Source organism: Heloderma suspectum, chromosome 4 (assembly GCF_057233095.1).
Source record: "Heloderma suspectum isolate Gila_16-S chromosome 4, 16-S_ref, whole genome shotgun sequence".
Taxonomy (NCBI): Eukaryota; Metazoa; Chordata; class Lepidosauria; order Squamata; family Helodermatidae; genus Heloderma; species Heloderma suspectum.
The window spans coordinates 68,678,518-68,703,139 of NC_139461.1; the positions used below are offsets into that span (position 1 = coordinate 68,678,518).

A 24,622-nucleotide genomic window follows, 5' to 3' on the forward strand; every position below is an offset into this window, starting at 1 on the left:
TTGAGAGAAAATGGGAGAAAGTGCGAGGCCACAAGGGGGTAGCCTCACCCTACTGCTGATGTGCACCGCACGCACCTACACCATCCACCCACGACGCCTGCGGCAAAAGCTTCTCCCTGCAGGGCTGGCCCTGCCAGTCGGCGGAGTGAAGCAGTTGCCTCCAGTGGGAGATGCTGGGAGGTGGTAGCAAAATGTTGGGGAAGAGAGCTGTGTGCCATGAGGCCTGCGCTGCGCTCCCCATGTTAGCCTGTTGCCTTCAGGTGCAGTGGAGGAAGCAGTCCCATCATCAACGTTGGAGACAGATTCATCTGCTGGTCCAGTCACTTTGCACGCTTGGAATGGATGGAGGTGCCTTCTTGTCCTTTGCCTCAGGCAGGAAAATGTCTTGGGCTGGCCCTGCTTCCCTCCCATTCTTTTCAGCTGGCACAAGTAGGGATGTCAGAGAATTCCGCCACAGACTGAAATGGGATCGAATTCCCTTCAGTCGGCACCACGGAATCCTCTGTGGAACGGCACCATGAGGTCCTGCAGAGCCAGCAGTCATGCAGCTTTTTTTTTGTCGTCTGCAAAGAGTCACAACATTTTCATAAATAAAAACGCTGTGTAGTATATTCCGATAATAAATACAAAAGTTTTTTAACAAAATGAATTGTGCTCACTGCCTTGTTTGTGGGTGTTCTTTTAAAATTGAAATCCATTTACTTTCAGCCAAAACACTTCCTCTTCCTAGGGGCTTCTCAGAAGAAGGCTGTCTTAGGTGTGCCCGAGCACTCCAGGACCAGCATGGTCATTTTAAAAGTTTTTTTCTTTCTTTAAAACAGTGTTGCTTTAAACAAATAGTTTATTGCTCAGGCACACCTAAGACAGCCTTCTTTGGGGAAGCCCCTCGGAAGAGGAAGTGTTTTGGCTGAAAGTAAACAGAGACCAAGGATTTCAATTAAAAAAAAACCCACGTAAATATTTACAAAAAATAGTGCTTCTTACAGAAGTTATGCAGACTCACGGAGACAGCTGGGCACCAGAATTACAGTTGTCAGTATGGATTTATCTTCGTAATTTTCAGAGCGAAAAATAGAGAAGAATTCCAGGTGCTTGTGAACGGCAGAACGGAGCACTGGCTGCAAACTGCGGAAGTCAAGCGGCACGGAAGGTACACAATTTGTACATTCCTAGGCACAAGCCACTTAGATATATTTTAAAAATATGCTAAGTGGTATATTCACTTATTAAATAACTAATAAGTAACTGATGTACATGCACAGAGCTCTTTCACATGAGTGCCCTACCCTGCGTCCGGCTTGCCTGGTCCTGGGGGGAGGGGCGTTGCAGGCAGTGGGGGAGAAGAGAGACATGGCCAACCTCCATTGGCGGTTTCTGGTGGAACCACTGGGTGTGGGAGGAGCCCGAGAGGCACTTTTAGCTCTCTGGGCCCCTCCTAAATGCCTCTTTGAAGTGTGGCTGCAGAGCACATAGCATGCGCTCCTGCAGCCGAAAAAGAGGCAGCAGCCTGTTTGCTGACAGGGTGTCTTCTGCTGCTGTGTGAGCAAGCGGCTCCTTTCTTCTGGGCCTTGTGTTGTCCCTGGATCATGTGGCAGTGGCGGCAGCAGCTCCGATCACTTTTTGTCAGCATGGGCAGTAGCTCGGCTGGTGCTCTGCCACCTGCCCTCATCTCAGAGCCCCGGCATTGGTCAGAGCATGGAGGCACAGGTGTGCTGCAGCTGTTTTGCCTCTCCCCGCATCCGAAGTCGCCTGTCCCTGGAGCCCCTCTTGGGCTTCCTCCCCATGCCCTTTGCCTCCACAGTCTTTTGGTTGGGCCCAACACAAATGGTGCTGGGGCTTTCGCGGAGACGTGTGGCGGAGGCATTACCTGCTTGCCGGACAGCGCAGCTCTTTGAATTGCGCAAGCGCAGCCTATCTCAGAGTAAACAGGCGGCACTGCTGCTTCTAGTGGGCCTGTAGGCCCAAGGTTTGGAGGTTTGGTGAGTGGGCCTTTTGGGCCTCCCCTCTTTTTGTCCTGGGCCTACAGGGTGGTGTGTTTGGGAGTGACCGGGTGGCCTGTCTCTTCTGGGCCTTTCAGCCCCTTTCACCTCCGATGGCATGATCTGAAGGTACATGAGGCTGCCGCCTTGCTGAAGCTAATCAGGCTGGGTCTGGTCAGTGTTTGGAGCGGAGACTGCCTGAGAATCCCATACATTCCTAATTAAAAGCCACTTTAATATGTTTGGCGGCCGCCTCTTAATTTTCCCTGGAAGTGCTGTTTAATCTTGAGAGCATATAGTTTGCATGCAGAAGGCCCCAGGTTCATTCCCTGATGTTTCCAGGTACTGCTGGGAAAGCCCCTGTCTGCCACCCTGGATGGTGCTGCCTGTCAGCGTAGACCAAGGATACTGAACCTTTTTAGTTCAGGCTGGTTAGCCCATAGGCAGGTGGCGGTCTTTGGTTGCCCATACCCAGGAGGAGGAGTTAGGGGGCATTTGGTGGGTGATACCCTTCCATCTAAGTTGGAAGAAAGGGTAAGAAAGGGTAGGGGAAAGCACCACGTCTTCCCACCAAGAGGCTGTGGAGGAGGCATGATTCCTCCTCAGAGGGGGAGTAGGGACCTGACCTGTCTTTAATCCTGGAAAGGCTGGAGGCTGTGGAGAAAGACTGGGGCTTATACTTGCCCCTTTACCTGTCCCGTAGGAGGCATGGGGTTCCTGGCACACGCAAAACAGGAGACAGGCCCAATGTAATTTGTGGTTCTCTTTTGCAGGGTGTCTGGATGCAATTGAAGCTTTGTCTAGTACGGGTGCAGCATTGGCACCTGCTGGATCAACTCCCCGCCCCCCTTACACCAACCATCTCCCAGGTGCCTGCAGTGGCAGAGCTGTGCCTTTGAGGCCAACTCTCGCCTGGCTCCAGATGCCATCACCGGAGTAACTCAGGATCGTGGTGAGATGGGCATTGCGCTTGCATTGCCTGGGGACTGATGCTGCCTGCACCCCACTTTTGGTGCCTTACATGGGGTTGTAGTATAGCAGGGGCGGGTAGCCCTGGCCTTGTGACACAATCCCACTTGACCTTAGGGATGGATGATCCATATGTCAAGGCTGATAAAGATGCAAATCCAATTGGCGGTACTACCACCTATTAATAATATCTACTGCTAGCTACTGGGGAGAAGTTACTGAGGGGTGAGTTGGTAGATGTACTTCCCTCCCTGTTCCAGGAACAGGACTTAAAGGGCACCGACAAGCCGGGAGATATAGGAACAGGACAGGGTGCGACAGAAGAAGGTGTCACCTGCATGGGCATATTGACACCTGGTTTCCTCAATTATACAGGGGTTCTCCAGCAGGAATTCCTGTAATGAGGGTGGATTGGTCATTGACCTCTTCATTCCTTGGGACATCAAGGACAAAGAATGCTGGCTGCCAAGCCAGATTTTTGAGATATGTCTGACTGTGGCCGTATCCTGGCCACAGAACAACCCTCCTTGGCTGAGGATATTGTTCATGGGGTTCTGTGCCCAGACCTGCAGATTATCACACGAAGGATCAATTTGTTGCAGATAGCATGCTTGCTCCAGCTGCCCCAAAAATGTAAGGGTTGGCAGGGCCTTAGTTGAAATGGACAGAGGGGCAGTAAGGCTGGTTTGGGGCAATAGCCCTCTTCATAAGGGGCCCAGCTCGGTTAGAATTGAGCTCCTCATGCAACCATTGCACTGGACCTGTAGCAGGGAGTGGCACTGTGCTTAGATGGAGGATTTTCAGAAGGGTTCTGGACTCTGTTTACAGACCAGCATAAGGCCCACTTTTCTCAGAATCAGAAGTCTATCCATTGCATGGAACATTGGGTTAAATCAAATGTTTATAAGGAGAGGCATCAGGTAGGATTTTAGGTGCATTGCGGCCCTGCCCATTCTTACTCTGAGAGTCTCTTCCTGAGTGATAGTCCTTAAAAGGGTCCTGGGGGAATACAGGTTGACCCATAACTAGGGATGGCGGACATTTCCTCCACAGACTCCAATGAGGAGTCTGTGGTGGAACAGAACACTTACCTCCGCCTCCCTGCAGAATCCTCTTTGGCCGGATCCTCTGGCTCCGGATTGCCAGCAATATGGCCGCCATGCCGTATCGCTGGCTGAAGGGGACTGACTGCCATTTGCATTCCCCTTTTTTTCGCCGTAATAGCCTATGTAAATATTTACGTAGACTAAAACGGTGAAAAATAGGAACGCAAATGGCAGCCGCAGTAGCCGGCACCATCATTTGTGTACGCTGTTTTTTTTTGCTTAGCTTGCTGTGATAGGCTACATAAATACTTACGTAGCCTGTCACGGCAAAGACCAGGATGACAATGGCAGCCGCGGCAGCTGGCAGCCGCCGGGTTCGCTGCCATCCGGAACATCTGCCCCAGGTAAGCCTCATCCCAGGGGGAATCCGTGCGGGGGGGTTGAGGGGGCAGTCTGTTCTGCCACGGATTTTGGGGAGCTGAATGCCAGTGCATTCTGCCTCGCTGAAATCCATGGTGGAATTCTCTGCCATCCCTATTTCCCCCCTTTCTGCCTGCAAAGGACCTACTTTCCAGTTTCCTGCTGGATACTGCAATTAGGAAAAAAGAATGGACGTTTGGGGGAGTCTTACCCAGGCCACTTTTCTCCCACGAGGATCTTTTCTCTTGTGGGGGGTAAAGCTGCTGTGGGTCCATTTTGAGATCACCAGGATTCTCTAAGCATCATCTCACTGCTCATTTCATGCCCGATTTTTGTTCACATTTGCGATCACTGCTCCCTCTGTGCAGTTGGGAAACTTGTGCAAGTCAATCAGCGATCTCCATAAGCAAAAGCAGGGCTGATTCAGTCTACTGAAGAAATTGCAAATCGCACTTGGAATCAGGAATGAGACGAATGCCGGCATGTGTTTGGCAATTTGCAAATATGTTCAGTGGGTGTGTGCTCGTGCTCATGTTCAGGGCTTCAAACAGGGCATGCTCGCATGGTTTGCTAGCAAAAATGCAATTGTCATGCATCACTAGGTGGAGATCTAACTACTGGATATGTGACTGTACTATGTACACATATCATGCACTGCTACAGCACACCTGTGTGTTTCCTTGTGTGGGAGCATGCATGCTTTGTTGCTTAGAGAGACACTCTACAGGTTTAGGCTGCATTCCTATACACTCATATGTGGGAGTAAGTCCCACTGAACTTGTTGGGGGTTACTTCTGAGCAGGCATGCATAGAGTTGCAGTTTGCACTGGTAAGCATCTAAACTAGACCTCTGGCTATTTGGACAGTTTCTTCACAAAGTTCAGGCAAAATTCACCAATGCACCCATGAATACATTTCTATGTATTTCCCACTGTTCATCACTACTGTTTTCTATAACTCCTGGAAAGTGCTCATGCATTAGAAAAAGCCAGCAGAAATATTTCAGTTTTGTGTGTGCACACACACGCAGTGGAATATTTATACTCCTTCGATATACATATGTGATTCTGAATTTTTTTATCTCCAAACCATACAGGTTAGTGAGAAAATCTTATGAACAGCAATGAAACTCACTATATTGACATATAGTAACCAGGTCATCGAACTCTTTTCTGTTGAGATTTTCTCGTCTCTCCTTTTCCTCAAGCCTATTTTCCATACTTTCTTTTCAAATGATATTTTTCATACATGCTGTTCTAAAAACAATCAGAAAAGCAAGTTTATATTCTTTCATGAGAATGCATAATATATGTATAATGCATGTATAAGCATATGTATAACTGTTTATCTTATATAAGTTGTGTCTTGGGTAGGGATGTTGGAGAATTCCGCCGCAGACTCAAATGAATCCGGATTCCAAAGAATCCGACCTCCAGATTCCGCAGTGGAACGGCACCATTTACCTCCAGCTCCGGAGGAATTTGTGCGGCGCGGCTCTCCAGCTCTCTCCAGCAGGCGATACGGTAATGGTGGCTGCTATTACTGTATTGCTGGGAGAAATACAGCTGCAAATGGTGTAGTGCATGCCACTTGCGGCTGTAAAGCCCTGAGTTTCGGCCATTTATGGCTCTATCCAGGTAAAAAACAGCGCTTTACAGCCACAAGTGGCATCCACTATGCTATTTGGGGCTGTATTTCTCCCAGCAATACAGTAATGGCAGAAGCCATTACCGTATCACCTGAGCTAGGGAGCTGGAGTGCGGCTCCGCAGAATCCTCCAGATGCGGAGCCACTCTGGAGGATTTCAAGGGGCCAGGAGCAGAGCGGCTGGCCCCTCTGCGGAACCCCCTGCCCCCCAGAACAGAAGGTAGGGGATTCGTCCAACCCTAGTCTTGGGGCAAATGACACTGTGGTAGCAGAAACTAGGTTCCAGACTATGCACAAGAGGAGAACCCAATTAAAGTGACATTTGCACAAATGAAGTTCCACAAGCAGTTGCATAAGTGTGATGTGCAAGCCCTTGTGTTGTGCAACAAAAAGTTTGGTGGAGCTCTCCTACTTCAGATTGAGTTTGCAGAATGACACTGTTGGATACAGCCCTATAAACTTAACAAATGAAGACATTCCTCCCTAAAGGGCTTCAGCCTTAATAATGACAGAACTCATCTTTGGGTCAAAGGCAGGCAGGTAGTTACTGGTCAAAGAACTTCACTGGATTCAGTGCAGAGCTAGAAATATTGATGATAACTTCTGATCTCCACTCCAGTGTCTCAGTTGTGACTTATACAATCTGAAAGTGTTCCCACGTGTCTCCATATGTAAAACCCATCCCACTATGGGATATTTGGGAATTACCACTACTAGAGATAGGATGCTGGTTGAGATAACACTGCACCTACAATAGAATTTTCCTTCAGGATGCTTGATGAATTGATTTTGCTCAGTATTAAGGCCTAACTAGACATTACAGGAGACACATAACTAGGGGTGTCAGAGAAATCTGCAATGGAACCCAATGAGTTGAGTTCATATTTTCATGAATCCAACCCACAGATTCTGCAGCGCACTGTCTAAAGAGTAAAAAATTTGCATTTGGGAGGGGATTTGCGCATTTTCACACATGTGAATTTGCACAAATTCGGAAACTAAAACAATCCAATTCCATTGATAGACCAATTTTTTTCACTCTTTCACCTATGGGGGAAATGCACATTTTTGGATGGGGGGAGGCATTGGTGTGTTTTTCTATGACAAAATTTGCACAGAATCCCCAAAGGTTAGGAAAATTGTTGTCCAGAACTCTGCCTGACAGGGGAAAAGCCAGTCCACTGCAGAATCCATGGCTCAGATTCATAAAAATGATCTGAACTCATTTAGTTCCATTGTGGATCTCTCCAGCATCCCTAAATTTGGGGCTTATCTTGGAAGTTTCTTTGTCCAGTGTTTCCCCTCAAACTCAGCTAATTAATTGCATCTTGTTCACTTTCCACAGTCAGTTTTGCATGTGCACACACCGGTTTTTCCAATTCTTATTCTTCTCCCTTTTTCTTCAGCTTACTCTGCATTCTTTCTGGTAACTTTCCTGCATTGAAACCTCAGGAACCCTTTCACCAAAAGGGCACCATCAGATGATTTTACCTGACAATGGTTCCAAACTTTATCTTCCCTAGTTCCACTGCAGCATTTAACAAAAGACATCCATGAAAAAAATAGGGATGTACGAAAGTCACTTACCTGTAACGAAATTTGATTCGTGGGGGGGGGAGGCGCTCTGTCCCCCCCCCTGAAATTCTGGCCGGGGGGGGAGGCACTCCGTCCCTCCACCCCTGAATCCTGGCCGGCCGGGCCGCAAATGGCGGCGGCTGTAGCTGCCGCTGTTTGCGTCCCTGCAGTCAGCCATGATAGGCTACGTAAATGTTTATGTAGCCTATCATGGCTGAGTAAAACAAAAAACAAAAAACCGCACGTACGCAAATGGCGGCGCCCATGGGCGCCACCATTTGCGTTCCTTATTTTGGCACGTCTAGTCTACGTAAACATTTACATAGACTACGGTGAAAATAAGGGGATCACAAATAGCGTAGATGCTATGCTATTTGCGTTCCCCGTATTTTCGCTGTAGTCTACGTAAATGTTTACGTAGACTAGACGTGACAAAATAAGGAACGCAAATGGCGGCGCCCATGGGCGCCGCCATTTGCGTATGCGCGGTTTTGTTCTTGTTTTTTTTACTCAGCCATGATAGGCTACATAAACATTTACGTAGCCTATCACGGTATTTTTTAAAAATCTAGCCATGATAGGCTACATAAATCTTTACGTAGCCTATCACGTTTGTTTTTTTTTTTTTACTGGAAATGGTGGCAGCGGCGGCAGCCAGTCAGAAGACCGGCCACCGCAGCCGCTGCTGCCGAACCGCCGCTGAACCGCCGCCAGAGCCGCCACTGCCAGGAGGATTCGCCCAAGGTAAGTCCCGTCCCAGGTGGGGCTGGCAGACCGTTTCGTCACCGATTTCAGGGGGCCGAATGTGCTGACATTCGGCCTCCCCGAGATTTGTGGTGAAATTCTCTGACATCCCTAGAAAAAAATGTTTTGCCACTATAATGCACAAAACGTATCATGCCTTCCATTTTCATCCATCAATGCTAGCTGTTGGAACATGGGTAGGGTGCTGCCAAACAAATATCAAGTAGGTAGAATTCCTTTTAAAACTTCCAGTGGAAGTTCATTGCACAACTTCCATCTGGAAATTACAGGACCAGATGGCAACATAAAATCCGCAAAGAAAATGGGCAGCTGCCACTTCTTAATGTTTGTATTTGAAGATGTTATTTAATCAACTGGCAGCACAGTATTATTGTATTGCTCATGTTACTGTAGCATGTAAGCCCTCCATATCAGGAGCACTCTTTTATTTTGAGTATACACTGAAGATCAGACTTTCCCACTAAGCAGATGCAGCAGGTTTGTGGGTTTTAATATCAGCAGGCAGGGGTGTGATGAGGATGTGTCAATGAATCAATAAACCAACCCTGGGCACCCATCACTGACAGAAGACCAGATTATCATGCATTGCTACACTGGATATTGTGATGCCTTCTCATACTAAAAATTCATCAGCATACTTGCTTGGATAAGCATAGACACATATTTATATGCTTACACAGGGATGACCTAAGGCATTTTGCTGCCTGAGGTAAGACAGCAAATGATGCCCCCCACCCTTGCACCCCAAAGTTAAGGTTCATGGTACCCAAGGCTAGCCAAGCCATTTTGACACTACAGGCAGGAAAACCCCAACTGTCTGTCCCTATGCTGACAATACAATAAAATAAATATGATAACTAACAATTTGCTGCCCTTTCAAAACACCCCAAATCAGTTTCATTGTAGAAGAAAATGGGTGATTCATGCCTTCAAACTATGGGGACTAAGGCTGCAATCCTATACACATTTCCTTAAGCGCAAGCACCCTTGGGACTGACATCTGTGTAAACATGCACAGGATTGAAGGTGACTTTGTACTTCCTATCAACTCAGCTTCCTGCTTAGGGGCCCTGGCATCACCTGGCCCAAAGGGTTGGGAATTGCTGTCACTCTCAAGGTGAAGGACTCGGTTGTTGAATCACAATGGTGGGGAGGGGGAGGACTGTGAGGGGCATAGCATGAGCTGCTGCCCAAATACCACCTCCCCAAAAAGCTGAAAGAAAAGCCCATCTCTTAGCTTGGTTGACCACTCTGTGTATGTGCTCCAATGGCTGGGGATGCACAGTTCAGTTTGCTCACTCTCTGTCTATGAAAGTGGGGAGGCTCAGGCAAGAGGCTGCTACTCAGTCCACCCTGGGGATGGGTGCTAATTCAGACTGCCAGGTTTTTAATATGAATTTAGCAAATTCACAACTCTCCAAATCCACACTTTTCCAAGCTTGGTGATGTAGCTTATGGGGGGGGGGGATGCACACAAAAATGTGCATATTACTGAACAGTGTGTACAAAATTCATATGAGCATTTCTACATGAGGCATTTATTGTGTGCTCATCATTCCCTACTCACAGTTATTTATGGGTACGTTAGATGATGTTTTGCTTCTGTTTTTAAAAAGCACTTTCGGCGAGTTTCTTTAGAGCAGGGAAAATGTGGTATTTGTGAAAGCAAAAAGCTAAACACGAAAAAACAAGTTTCTTCCACTTGTTTAATTGAACTATTCTGCTATGCCACAGTGCCACCTAGAGGTTATGTAGTGGAAAAGCAGAAAAGGAAATGATCTTCGTGTAATGCTTGGATCTCAATTCTGTGATGAAACTGAAAGTAGATACAGCAGATTAACAGCCTCATGTAGAAATGCTCTATATTTGAGAAAAGTGTGCACAAAATGGCAATATAATTAATGAAAAGTAATTGGGAAAATGTGAACATAAATGCATACATCTGAGAAGATGCACACGTTTTTTTTTTTAAACCAACAACTTGGAATCGTATGCAGAAATGGGATGGAAGGAGCTTAACCTTGAACATCCGACCATATCTGCTACACTGAGATTGTCAGATCCATCTATCTGTACTCCACACCCCTCCTCTTGCACTTCTGTGTAGGCCTGATCCAAACATCTTCTTTGTTATTTACTTTATTACCGGTTGCTTGGAACATGGGTGGGAGGGTACTGTTGCACTGATGTCCTACTTTTGGGTTTCCCACAGGCAACTGAGTGACCACTGTATGAACAGAATGCTCAACTAGATGACCCTTGGTCTGATCCAACATGGCTCTTTTTATTTTATTTTATTTTATTTTATTTTATTTTATTTTATTTTTACATTCTCGCAATAGCACCCAAACCACTTGCTGGGTTAAGTTGACTTATGCCTTGTTTATGCACATCTGTCATTCAGCCTCTGGGTTCCAACTGCACGTTCCTTTTCCACCCTAACCCCCTGAGTCTTTTTTCGTGGTTAAATTCAATCCATGCAGAAAGGCGTAATATTTTTGAGGGGCTTCTTCAGTGTAAACCAAGGTTTGCAACTGATATAGTACAAATACACACACCAGCAAATTTGCTGGATCAAGAATAAGTCCTTAATCTTGCACCTGCTGTCCTGCCTAAAGCAGGTTGTCTGACTTCTTTATTTTTACTTTTTAAAGAAGCACATATATGTTTATGCATTATATCTTTCCCACTTAATTTTTTTTCCGAAACTGCACTGAAGATTGAGGGGAAGTTATGTTGGTGATGACACTGAGACTAGCCGCTACATGCCCTTGAAAGCCATTACAGAATTAGCACCAGAGGAGGAATGGTATTTTCCTCTCTTCAACTTAAGGCCATGAAAATGCTATCAAGCTATCTGCCACTCTTAAAATGTTGCATCTCCCTTCCTCACCCAAACTTCAGATCATGCTCTTTGCTCTCTTCGGCTTCTACAGGAAAACAGATTCAAAATATGAAACAAGTATTGAATTCCTAGTTTAGCACCAATTAGTTAAAGGCAAAGATAGATGCCTAGAGACCTCATCTACAGATGTATGGATTTTGTTCCATCTGTGTTTTGTTTATTGTCAGGAGTCATTTCACTCCATAGTCTGCTCATTGACATATTTGGATCCCCCCTGCCTTCAGAAAAGTACATTAAGAAGTCAGCCAAAAATTTATGGGGCTTTCACTGGCACATTTTGCAGAGCAGCAGAAGGGCTGGACTCCAAGGTTAGTTTTCTGGAGTAAAGACATCTACTCAAAGCTGTTTTGAAACTCCTATCTAATTAGGAGAACACAGGGCTGATGAGTCCCAAATGTAGTGTTTTAGTGTTTATGGATTAGAGAATACCAACAATATTTGAGGACCAGCAAAATTTGTTTAAGGAGAAGGATGGCAACATCAAAGGGAAGGAAAAAAGGAATGGGACCACCGCTGACCCCCCCCCCCACACACACACACCTCCCTTGGCAAAGGCTCCTAGAAGTGATGGAAATATAGAGGAGCTGCTTGCTTTGATAAATATAGAAATATAGAGGAGCTGCTTGCTTTGCCCTAATTTATGGGACAGTAGATAACATTAGTTATGAGGTAAGTTATATTTATTTTATTTATTAATTTGTGATATTTATATAGTGTTAAATATAATAAAATTCCCAAGCAGTTCACATACAAATATTAAAATCACATTTAAAATACAATATTAAAAGCACAACATTAAAAACAATTGCAATTACAATAAAAGCAATACAAGGAGAAATAAAAAAGAGCCACATGCTTAGTTTACAGCTCAGGGAAAGCTACACCAAAAAGTATAAATATGTGCTGATTTCAGAATGTGGACGCTTCTTATTAGAAGTTCACCAGGACTGTGTATCTGACTGTCAGCTGAATAGCCTGTTCAGTACTGAATGAGGAACTTGGTTCTTAGAATGAGATCTCTCCTTTTTAAAGTATTAGGACTAAAAGCCTAAGAACAAAAAATGTTTAGGAAATTCTGTTTCCTGCTAAGCTATTAAGATCTAAGGATCTTTAACAATGCTCTGTTTAATAACAAGAAGTGTTTTTATAATCATAATATATTTTGATGTAATGCAACAAGTATATTTCTAATAAAAATGAAAAATGGTTCAAAAAAGGTTTTCCTTTACGAATTCTCATTGGTGCAAAACCAAAATTGAATCTACCTACAACACTTTTGGTGTACACTTTGTTTGAAGTGTATTGATCAGCTATAGGTAGTTAACTGACAGCCAAAGCCATACTAAATTTCATTTCATTTATTATATTTCTATACCGTCCCATAGCCAAAGTTCTCTGGGCGGTTCACAAAAAATACTGGAACTATAGATCAATAACACTCAACAAAGGCCCAAATCTGTAACAAGTGGCACCCAACGTGGGACACCAACTGTTACAGTTTTACTTTGTTTGAGCTGTCTGCTATAGGGAGTAAACAGGCAGCTGAAGGCTCCCCAAATAAATACTGAACTATAGACAGATAGCTCAGACAAAGTAAAACTGTAACAAATCCACTGATTAGGCATTTTGTGGTAGATCCCACAGCAGTTTCTCAAATTCCCAAATGTGCCCACGGGTCCAAAAAGTTTGGGGACCCATGATCTAAGGACTCCTGGTCCAGAACCATTAGAGGTAGGAGCTCAGGGAGCCAATGTTTAGTTTTTTCACACCCCAATTTTTGTTGCACATCCAAACAATTGACTTGAGATTTCATACCTCAATTTTACCTTGCCCCTAATTCGAGAACTTTTGGAGCACTGCTCATTCTGTTTCCCATGTGACTGAGAAACAAAACACAGCAATGTGGATAGGAACTAGCTTGGTTCTCAGTTGTTACAGTCTGGGATGCAAACTTCTCACTGCAGTCACTGGGATCAACAGGGACATCAGCCCAATTCAGTTTCTTCCTCAGTTGTGTCACCGAGTGCACACCTGTACTTTTCCCCAATATCAGCGAAGAGCTGCCATTCATTCCTTTGGAGAAAAGAAAAGTCAGCACTTGGAGACAACACCTGCCATCACTAATGAGGACCCTATGAGAAGTGGGATGTAATGTTCCTTCCCTACCACCTAAAGAAAGATCCAGGATTCCTTAGAACAGTGAATCTATTTCTGAGGCTTCATAAACATACACACCAAAAAAGGATCCTGGTTCAAGATGAGGGGTAGAGATGCTACTGGGTTGGGAGAGGGGAGTTTTCCTTATTTCCTCCTAAGGACATGGAGGCCATATTTGATTTAGTGGAACCAGGTTTGGTGGAACTTGAGCAGTCTAGTCCCATCCCTGGTTCTTCTTGAAGCAAAGGTCTCAGTGCTGGATGGAAAGTGGGTGAGGAGATGTAAGGAAGTTAAGGGTGTAAGGGAAGTAAAGGGAGACATAAGAGAGATGTACAAAATATTCATGGTGTAGAGAAAGTGGATAGGGAGGTTATTCTCCCTCTCTCATAATATTAGAACCTGGGGTCACCCCATGAAGCTGATTGGTGGGAGATTCAGGGTAGATGAAGTACTTCTTCACACAGTGAAATCCACTACCAAAAGATGTAGTGATTGTCTCCAATTTGGATGGCTTTAAAAGGGAGCTAGACAAATAATGGAGGATAAGGCTATCAATGTCTACTACACCTGATGGGCATATGCCACTCCAGTATCAGAGATGCTGGGAAACATGAGCAGGAGGGTGCTGTTGCACTCGTGTCCTACTTGTGGTTCCTGCAGGCATCTGGTTGGCCACTTTGTGAACAGAATGCTGGATGAGATGGACACTTGGTTTGATCCAGCATAGCTCTTCTTGTGTTCTTATGCTGTTAGAGTTGGGGGAAGGACTGGAACTCTCCATACCTTTCTCTTCACCCACCCATCAAAAATGAAGAGCCTTTAGCTAGTTTAAAATAAAATCAGTGCTAATAATTTTTCTGAATATAATTAGACTTGTAAAAAGCAAGATAGAGCTATTGTGATGCACCTATACAGCAGTGCAAGGGATCAGGTGTGCCTTGCAGTAGCATCAGTCAAACTTTGGGAAAGACTTGGAAGCATTAACACTGGGTTAACAGAAGAAGATGTGGAAGAAATCCAGATACATGTATTTTGCAGCCATGGAATAACTCAGTTGTTGGCTGCTGCAGGGAGAAAAAGTTGAATTCCACTAGGTACAGTTTGATATATAATCAAAATGATGGCAGGTTCTGAAGCAAATGCTGGTCAAAAAGAAAACTTCTATTGTAAAGTTCTGGAGCTCTAGTTCCCTACAGCTTGTGATGGCTTGCTTTTGTTTGTGGCAAGATATATTAGAGACAGGTTCAAATTTGTTTTCATTCTCCAGAAAGACGTTGTTTGTTTGCAAAAAAAAAAAAATCATTTAGATATTATATTAACCTCTGCTAAGGCAGATGACAAAATTAAATAGTATTTCAACATTAAAAACACATCACTGCCAATTTTAATGAGATTTTGGGGAACTAAACTGGATGAGGAAGGATTGCAGTTTAAATTGACTGAGAGTATAAAGAGTTTCATTATCTGTGCTGTTGCTGTTACTTTTTTTTTAGTTTTACTTTATGTTGTTGCTTTGTTGCATCTCCTTTATTCTCAGAAATGCATTTTTTCCAATGGGAAAATATACAGGATTGTATTAAATTGTTGTTGTTATTTTAAATTAGAAAAAAAAATGTTTTAGTTGAGAATAACAAACCTCTAATCTTTAGCACATGCTGAGGGTTATTTTATTTTTTTACAGTAAAAAGAAAAAGGAGAGTGATATCCTGTGAGTGCTGCAGCATGTCCACCTATTTCTATAGGCAAGTTTCTGTTATATTACCCATTTCATGCCAGATCCTGCAGAAATCCTTCATATGAACTAAGAATCTTCTTAAGGCTTGAGAAAAGAAGGCCTTTTTTTTAACCATCATTCATGTTTTGGATGGTACCTATTTAAAATATTTATGACTCCCTTTAACATATGCACACTGCAGCAGGTGAACTGTTTCCTCATAGTGCAGTCTCACTCTTAGGGTTGTCAATGCTTATTTAGACAGTGGTCATTGCCCTTTAAATCTGGCTTGGAGAGTCATTTGAGTATTCTTGCAGTTTTAAGCCAGGGCTAGTAATAAAAGGAAATCAGTAATGAAAGTCTCTTCTCCCCGCCGCTTGCAGGAAGAGAAACTGACACTAGGTCAAATAAGACACTGGGCTTTTCAAGGAGCAGTTAAGGGGTTGTTCATCACACAATTGCATGTGTTGATTTATTCTCTTTTTTAATGTGGTTCTAATCAAAGTAATATTGATACTTTTTTCTTTTCTAAAAATTTCCTTCTAAGCACTTCCTAACTTTTCTGCACCAAACAATTCAATTGCCCAATTGCTAGATTATAATATTGATGAAGGAGTGTCTTTCAGATTTATCAAAACGTTACTAAATTTGTTTAGCACTTTTTAAGGCATGAAATTAGTTCCTCTTATATGACAATTGATTTCTTGCCATAGATTTCCCATGAATTGTGCAGTATTGGAGAACTGTACAGTTTTTATATTTTCTATAATTAAAACCAGTTGTAAAACAGACATAAATCAATAGTTGCATGGGGATTTTGTTCTTTTTAATAGAATTTTACAGTCACAAATAACAATATATTTCAGTTATCTGGAGGGCTCTCTAACATAAATTCTAGAAACTTTAGTCTTTGTGGGAACTGCTTTAATGTAATACCAGTAAAAATGGTGGTCATTAACCATAGAAAACCCATCTTTAAAAAGGCCACCCCCCACTAACCTAGGGAAAGTTAGCTGTGCATGAAATCAGTGGCACAATTTAATTTGGCTAACTTAAGTCCTATTTAAATCAGCAGGAGTTAAATGTGATTAAATAAGTTCTCTGAACTTAGGCTTTTGTTTATATTTGTTTTCAGAAATTAAAAATACATGAATAGAAACTTCTCCTCAAGTGGCTCAACCTTTCTCAACTGCGTCTTTATTGGCAAAGACATTTCTTTCAAAACTCATATTTTATGAAAGACAATACTTCCAACAAATTCTTTGGTCTGTTGAAGAGCCAGGAAAGTTGTCTGAAGCAGCAGAACCTCTGATGAAGCTGGGAATAGGGGACATTAAATTATATCCATAAGACAGATATATCTGGAACAAATATAAATATATGTAGCACGTTTATTAGTGGCTAATGAGTAGAAGGTGAAAATCTTCCTATACCCAAGGCAGGTATATCTTAAAATATAAGATAAAACAATTAATCATGAAATAAATCCCATCAAGTTAAAATGTGACATCTCTCTCTCTCTCTCTCTCTCTCTGTGTGTGTGTGTGTGTGTGTGAATCACAGGGATGTGCGAAACTGAGAATTCCATTCCATTTGAGCCCAATGGGATTTTCTGCAGTGTTTCCATTCTAGTAAATGGCAGAAGACTATAGCAATCCCCCCCTCAATTTTGGAAATGCTTTGCACATTTTTTTGGGGGGGGGCACCATTTATACAAACAAAAATTTGAGCAAATTTGATTCCTCCTCCTCCTCCTCCTCCTCCTCCTCCTCCTCCTCCTCCTCCTCCTCTTCTTCTTCTTCTTCTTCTTCTTCTTCTGGATCTTACTATTTGAACAAATGGGGTCATTAAAAGATCTCCCTGGTATTTTGCAAATGCACAAGAGTGCAGATTCAGCTGTTCCATATGTGTAGCCTTGCCTTGTCAATTTCCTTGTATGTTTCAGCTGTCAACAGGAACAGGAGGTGGAGTAGGTAACAGAAAAGGAACCTGACAAAGTGAGACTGCAAATAGGCTAATTTGCCACAATTCTGAAGGACCGGGGGTGGGGGGTAATAGTAAGGAGGACCCCATTTACACATTTCAGAAGCACCAAAAAAGAAGCCCACTTTATTTTGGCAGGCTTTTAATACAGCATGATGTTGTTTTCTCTCACTCTCTAGTTCTTGGATTATATCTTATTTATGGTTATGCTCCTGTGCTTATTGTTTTGTGATGTGAAGTTTTTAACGGTATTTGCACTGGATACCACCCCAAGCAGCTTTTGAGTGGAGGGTGTGGTTCATAAATGTATTTAAAAATATGAAAAAATATAGCAGCACATTGATGGTATGTCTTTTTTAAACAGTAGGTAGCTCTCTGCCAGCCAGTGTTGCAAAAGTGTTGGGACCATTTTTAGTTTCCTTTCTTAGTAGCCAGGCTGAGTAGCACATCAACTATCAGATTTCAGTGCATGGCTTTGACGGTTTTGGAGGTCAGGCACTGCAAACTCTACACAGTGCAGTGAGTGATGAAGCAAAGGAATGTGGCTTGCATGTTGCAGAAAGAGGATAGAAACCAAGTCAAAAGGTGGCATAAACATCTGCAATGCCAGGCTGTGTGGCACAGGATGCCCAGGCCTTCCAAAGACACAATGAAAACAAAATTGTGCCTGGCACATGAGCCATGAGTTGCCCTTTCTTGCAATAATCAAATAATGATGATATATTATGTTATGCTAACCCCCACCTCAAAATTAGTTTTTGAAGAAAAATGTTATTCTGCCAGAAAATAGGACACTTACTTAGATCATGCATGGCACCAGATGGTCTAGTCATCTTGGTCTCCAGTAAGGATTTTGCCTGAGCCATCCTTCATCTACCTTCACAGACTGACAGTTCTGGATTCATATTTGCAATGACAACAAAACCTCATAATAGACATTGGTTTTGCACTGTGCTACATTACCCTCCCCCTCCAAAATTCAGTTATACTCTCAACACTACATGAGATAAGTCATAATATCCCCATGTATTGTGTGAAGACAGGACTGGAAAAAGTCAGTTTACATTCCAATTCCAAAGAAGGGCAATGCCAAAGAGTGATCAAACTACCGTACAATTGCGCTCATTTCACATGCCAGCAAGGTTATGCTCAAAATCCTACAACCTAGACTTCAGCAGTATGTGAACCGAGAACTACCGGAAGTACAAGCTGGGTTTGGGAAGTACAAGCTAGAGATCAAATCACCAACATTCGCTGGATCGTGCAGAAAGCAAGAGAATTCCAGAAGAACGTCTATTTCTGCTTCATTGACTATGCTAAAGCCTTTGATTGTGTGGATCACAACAAACTGTGGCAAATTCTTAAAGAGATGGGAGTACCAGATCACCTTACCTGTCTCCTGAGAAACCTGTACAAGGGTCAAGAAGCAACAGTAAGAACCAGACATGGAACAACCGAGTGGTTCCAAATTGGGAAAGGAGTACGACAAGGCTGCATCTTGTCGACCTGCCTATTTAACTTATATGCTGAGTACATCATGAGAAACGCCGGGTTGGATGAATCACAGGTCGTAATTAAGATTGCCAGGAGAATTATCAACAACCTCAGATACGCAGATGATACCACCCTAATGGCAGAAAGGAAAGAGGATCTCAAGAGCCTCTTGTTGAGGGTGAAAGAGGAGAGTGCAAAAGCTGGTTTGAAACTCAACATTAAAAAAATGAAGATCATGGCATCTGGCCCCATCACTTCCTGGCATATGGAAGGGGAAGAAATGGAAGCAGTGACAGATTTTATGTTCTTGGGCTCCAAGATCACCGCAGACGGTGACTGTAGCCTAGGGATGGACAAAAGGGACTTATCTGGTCCCGCAGCTTGCTTCGCGGTGGAGGTGAGGCGCTTCGCTTCTCCCCCCGAAGTTCAGGCCGGGGGGGTGGCGCCCCGCCTCGCCTGGCTGAAATTCAGGCCGGGGAGAAGCGCCCCGTCTCCCCAGCCGCGAAAAAAAAGTAAAGTAAAAAAACCCCACACACCCGTGATAGGCTACGTAACGATTTACGTAGCGTATCACGGCTAGATTTCCAAAGTCAGCCATGATAGGCTACGTAAATCGTCATGTAGCCTATCACGGGTGACTTTGGGGGGAAAAATAAAGCGCGTACGCAAATGGCGGTGCCCATGGGCACCGCCATTTGCGTACGTGCTTTTTTCCCCCCCAAAGTCACCCGTGATAGGCTACATAACGATTTACGTAGCCTATCACGGCTGACTTTGGAAATCTAGCCGTGATAGGCTACGTAAATCGTTACGTAGCCTATCACGGGTGTGTGGGGTTTTTTTACTTTACTTTTTTTTTTTGCAATGGCGCCGGCGGCAGCCGGTCGGGAGACCGGCCGCCGCCCCCGCTGAACCGCCGCCAAACCGCCGCTGGGACCCGCCGCCGAGAGGGACATTCGGCCACGGTAAGTCCCATCCTGGGGGGGGGGCGGGGGGCCGGCGGAGAATTTCCCCACCAATTTCGGGGGGTCGAATGCGTTGGCATTCGGCCTCCTGGAGATTTGTGGAGAAATTCTCCGCCATCCCTACTGTAGCCATGAAATTAAAAGACACTTGCTCCTTGGGAGGAAAGCTATGGCAAACCTAGACAGCATAGTAAGAAGCAGAGACATCACCTTGCCGACAAAGGTCCATCTAATCAAAACTATGGTTTTCCCAGTAGTAATGTACGGCTGTGAGAGCTGGGCTATAAGGAAGGCTGAGCGCCGAAGAATTGATGCTTTCGAACTGTGGTGCTGGAGTAGACTCTTACGAGTCCCCTGGACTGCAAGGAGGTCAAATCAGTCCATCGTAAAGGAAATCAACCCTGACTGCTCATTGGAAGAACAGATACTGAAGCTGAAGCTCAAATATTTTGGCCACCTAATACGAAGAGAAAACTCTCTGGAAAAGACCCTGATGCTGGGAAAGACTGAAGGCAAAAGGAGAAGGGGACGGCAGAGGATGGGATGGCTAGATAGCATCACTGATGCAGTGAATATGAACTTGAGTTGAGCATGCTCTGGGAGAGAGTAGAGGACATGAAGGCCTGGCGTGCTATGGTCCATGGGGTCACGAAGAGTCAGACACGACTGAACGACTGAACAACAACAACAAATTGTGTGAGGACTGATGTCAATTGCGTGGCTGGTTGTTGAGACTCCAAAGTTATTGGATCATGTCTTGATCAGGTTGTGCTCCTGTCCTTTGCTTCACACAGGATGAGTGTAGTCTTTGCAGGGTTGGGCAAGTACCTCGAACATGTTTGAACTTGAAAGTATGCTCAGGAAATATCACCAAGTGAATCTGATGAGGATGTCATGTCCCTATGTGGACTTAGGCATTTTTATTCTGTGCAAAATAAATAGCTGTTTGAGCCCATGTTAAAAGTGCAGTTTTCACAATTACCTTGTTTCCTTCAGGAGGGACATTTGAAAATTATTACTACCTGAATTTTCCTCCCACTTTTCTTTAGACTTTGAACTCAAGGACAAGCAAAGCTTATCTTTGCTACGTATAATTGGGGCTACCTGCCTGACAGCTTGTGGTAAGGCACACTACACATGTAAATCAGATATTAATCATTACATCCTGGTGAGAACCAGGTGGCAAGCTATTTTGTAGGCAATATACTCCTCTCCCCTCCCCTCGCAAGATTGATTTAAAAAACTAAGACATTCAGAAGAACCCAGCATTTGCTTGAGCCATTCATGTGATCACTCGTTAAGTAATTGTGACCAACGATTGAATGCAGAGATTACCTTCTGCAGAGAGAATGTGTATGAATCGACCCTGAGTTTTCTGGCAATAAACAGAAAGGCTGGAGGTTTGAGGAGCTTTCCATGTAGGTTGTAACAATGATTTATTACATATATCATTCAGCTGCTTTGCTTCTACCTTGTCTCATCCCACTGCTCTCCTACCCTATTGCAGATAAACAAGCCGGAGGCTGGCCTCAGGCAGGAAGGGTGCTTGGATGGTAATGGGAGTCAACAGAAGGAAAATGAGCACTGGATGAAAGAAAGGCTGCATTACTTAGAGCTGTACGGTATGTGTTGCTGAATGTTCACTCTTGGATATAAATCCTTTCTCTGGTACTATATCATGCCATCTTGAACCAACCTGCAATGAAAAGTAAAGGAGAGAGGTTGGCCTTGCCACTGTGATGGATGAGGATAATAAGAAAGGTACGTGTACAAGACAATCCAGGATTTGAGCATCAGATATGATTGCGGTTAAGCACTGAGCCGTCAAATGTGGGCTGGATTAATGTACAGGCCATTTCTAAATGAGCACTTAGTGCCACAAAATAAAGATGTGAACCTCATTAGGTCCAATCCACACCACCTCTGTGCTGGTCTCAGGGCCAAACTGCATGCAAGACTGTAGATCCATTATTGGAACTCCTGACAATTCTATTTGTACTTGGAAGCAGATGTAAGGAGTTTCAGTTCTGATTGTACCACTGGTACTGGAAAAGGGGGTTTTAACACTTCCCCCATGTGCTGTTTTCCTGATCTAAATTGCTCTCCTCCAGATGCTGTTAGTCCAGGGGCATTTTGAACCCATATTTTTCCCTAGCAAGGCAGCTTTTTTTGTAGGGGGGAGGAATTTAGATAGCAGCATGGAAGGGCAAAGTTAATCCACCCCTTCCCTAGTGCCACTGTTCCTATCAAAATTGGAGCTGCCAGCATCTGCTTTCAAACACAGACAAAAAGGTTGTGTGAGATCCGATCACAGATCTCCTGCAGCATGTGCAGTTTGGCCTACTTGGCCCCTGTGATCTGGAATGCGCTAAGCCTCAAAGCCCAGCATCATTTATGCCACTCCTGCATGAGCCAAGTATTTAGCCCAGGAGTGTTCTGGGTGCTCTCATAAAATGGCTGCCATGGTGAGCATGGCCACTCACAACAACACTCGTTTCCCAGAAGGTAAAGTGGTGAGACTAAAAGAAAGGTTACTTATCCAAAAGCCTAAGTACATGGCAGAGGTGAGGGCTGTGCCTGAGCTCTAAAATGCAAAACCACTGTCTTGAACCAAATAAAAGATGGTGCCCTTTGCTTTGCAACATGCCAGCCTCCCAAGTATTATTTTTATTTTAAAAGTCATAAGAAACAAAATAAAAACTGGGGTGGGGAGGCAAGGAGTCTTGTGGACACCAAGAAAGGTGTCTGTGGGCACCAGCATTGGCCCCATGTTGGAGACCCTGTTTCTCTCCAGTGAGAAAAGCAGCAGAGGCTTGGGCAAAGCTCTCCCTCGTACATCTCAGCTGCTTCCTCTCATGAGCCTGTGCCTTGACTCGTGCGGTCGCAAGAAAAAGCTGAATAAGTGGAGGGCTCTGCCAAAGCCTCTCTTGATATTCACACTGAGAAGCAGATGGTTAAAGTGTCTGAGGTGCAAAAGGCAGGGTAAAACTGTTAGGTCAGCAGCTCTGACAGGGCTGCAGCTTGAGCTCTGAGGCCACCAGCTGCCAGTCTCTGTTTAAGACTGGCAACAGCCCTGTTCAGGCATTTGCCTGAACACACGAGGCTAAAAGAGGAGATGGGGCATCGGGGTGCCTATGTCCTTGCCCCATCTGCTCCAACCCTGATCTTTGCACATTTAGTGCAAAGGTGTGAAGGGGCCTTCTAATAATGTCCAGGTGGATGCACTTTGAAGCCTCACTGAAATCCGGAAACTTGCCTTCTCTGGGTTCCCGGTCATATGGAGGCTTCCAAGCACGTTCAGCTGAGAAACTTAGAAACCCTCTTCAGCCCTTCCTGGTGAACACAAAGAATATCACCTGCACATGGGGTGATGTTGTTTGCATGCACCTCAGCCCCTGTTCACTTTTGGCCCCTGTGTGTTCAGACAAATGCCTGAGCAGAGGCAGATGCAGTGCATAAAAGCTCATGAAGTGCTCATGGTTGTAATCTGCCCGGAGAAGAATGGTGGCTATTGGGTGGATACAAAATATATTATAAATAATAAAACAGCAATAAACAGTCTCTCTCTCTCTCTCTCTCTCTCTCTCTCTCTCTCTTTCGGATGTGACCCAGCTTCCAAAATCAAGCTGGGGCACTTCATTGCAACTAGATCTCAAGTATGAGTGCTTTGGCCCTGTCAGCGCACTTAAAACTGACCCATTCACTGATGTAAGTCATTTTAAAAACCTGATTATGTGATGATGAATTAAGGGTGGACTCCTGGGAGAGGGAAACAGTTTGGCTCTGAACCTTTCAATTAACCTCTGGAACCTTTCAAATGTGGCTTATGAAAGGGATCATTTATTTGCATGTCCTCTGCAGGTCAGTGTCCTTTTATTAAATTCCCAGTGGGTAGAGCTGAAACCTCAACCCAGCACTTTGTAGGTGTTACCTTCTATTTAATGTGCTGGAAAATTCTATGGTAAGGAATACTGTGACAGTAGTGTCATATATCTCTTTGTAGGGAGGACACAGTCATATTTTTACTTTGCCTTTCAGTGGAGCCAGATAACCTGTACTGTTGAAACATGCCCTTCAAAAGAATGAAAAGATTTCGCCCAGAAACAAGGCACACATTTTACTGTGCATGGATAATAACTATAAATGCTGCACACACCCCAGCAGAATGTACAGAGATTCCTATGACAATCATCTGCTTTCTAAAGATACTTTCTGAGATGGCAGGATTCCAAATGAAAAGGAAGTTCAATGTCTAAAAGAAAAAGAAAAAAAGAAAAAGGTCTCTCATTCATGTTTTGAAAACTGAAACCACAAATGGCCTAATTAATTTATGTTCCAGTTATGTACATGCTTACTCAGAAGGTAAGTGAGTATAATATGACTGCAGTTTTAGGGTGCAATCCTCTGCATCTTTAGGCAGAAAACAGTCCTACAACTCCCAGCATTCCCCAGTCACTCATGCATAGGATTGGGCCCTTTGTTGCTCACTTTGGGGTATTTCTTGAGCAAAGCAAACACAGTTGATGATTTCCAGCATTGTTTGGTTCATCAGTGACACTCTGAAAATACGTAACAACTGTAAGTTCTTTTCACTTTGTTATGTCCTGTATCCTGACATTAAACATCATTAGGAAGTCCTTCTTCACACAGCGCATAGTTAGACTATGGAATTTGCTACCACAGGATGTAGTGATGGCCACCAATTTGTATGGCATTAAAAGGCGGTTGGACAAATTCCTGGAGGAATTTGGAAAAGGCTATCAATGTCTACTAGTCCCAATGGCTAGTGCTGGGGGATTTCAACATCCATGCTGAGGCTGCCCTGTTGGGAGTGGCTCAGGACGTCATGTCCTCCATGACAACCATGGGTCTGTCCCAAAAGGTATCTGGCCCCACCCACACTTCTGGACACACTCTGGTCCTCATCTTCTCTGCTGGATGTGGTGATAGTGATCTGAGAGTGGAGGAACTCTCTACAGTTCCCTTGTCTTGGACAGATCACT

General features: G+C 44.2%; 1 long non-coding RNA gene across 1 annotated transcript; it reads left to right on the forward strand.

Annotated features, from left to right (window-relative positions):
• The first annotated feature begins 875 nt into the window (after positions 1–875).
• Positions 876–24,181, forward strand: LOC146346982 (uncharacterized). The gene is made up of 5 exons (XR_014789842.1): positions 876–1,150; positions 15,145–15,205; positions 21,127–21,241; positions 23,232–23,327; positions 23,658–24,181. It is a non-coding gene; the product is annotated as an uncharacterized LOC146346982 (long non-coding RNA).
• The last annotated feature ends 441 nt before the right edge of the window (positions 24,182–24,622 follow it).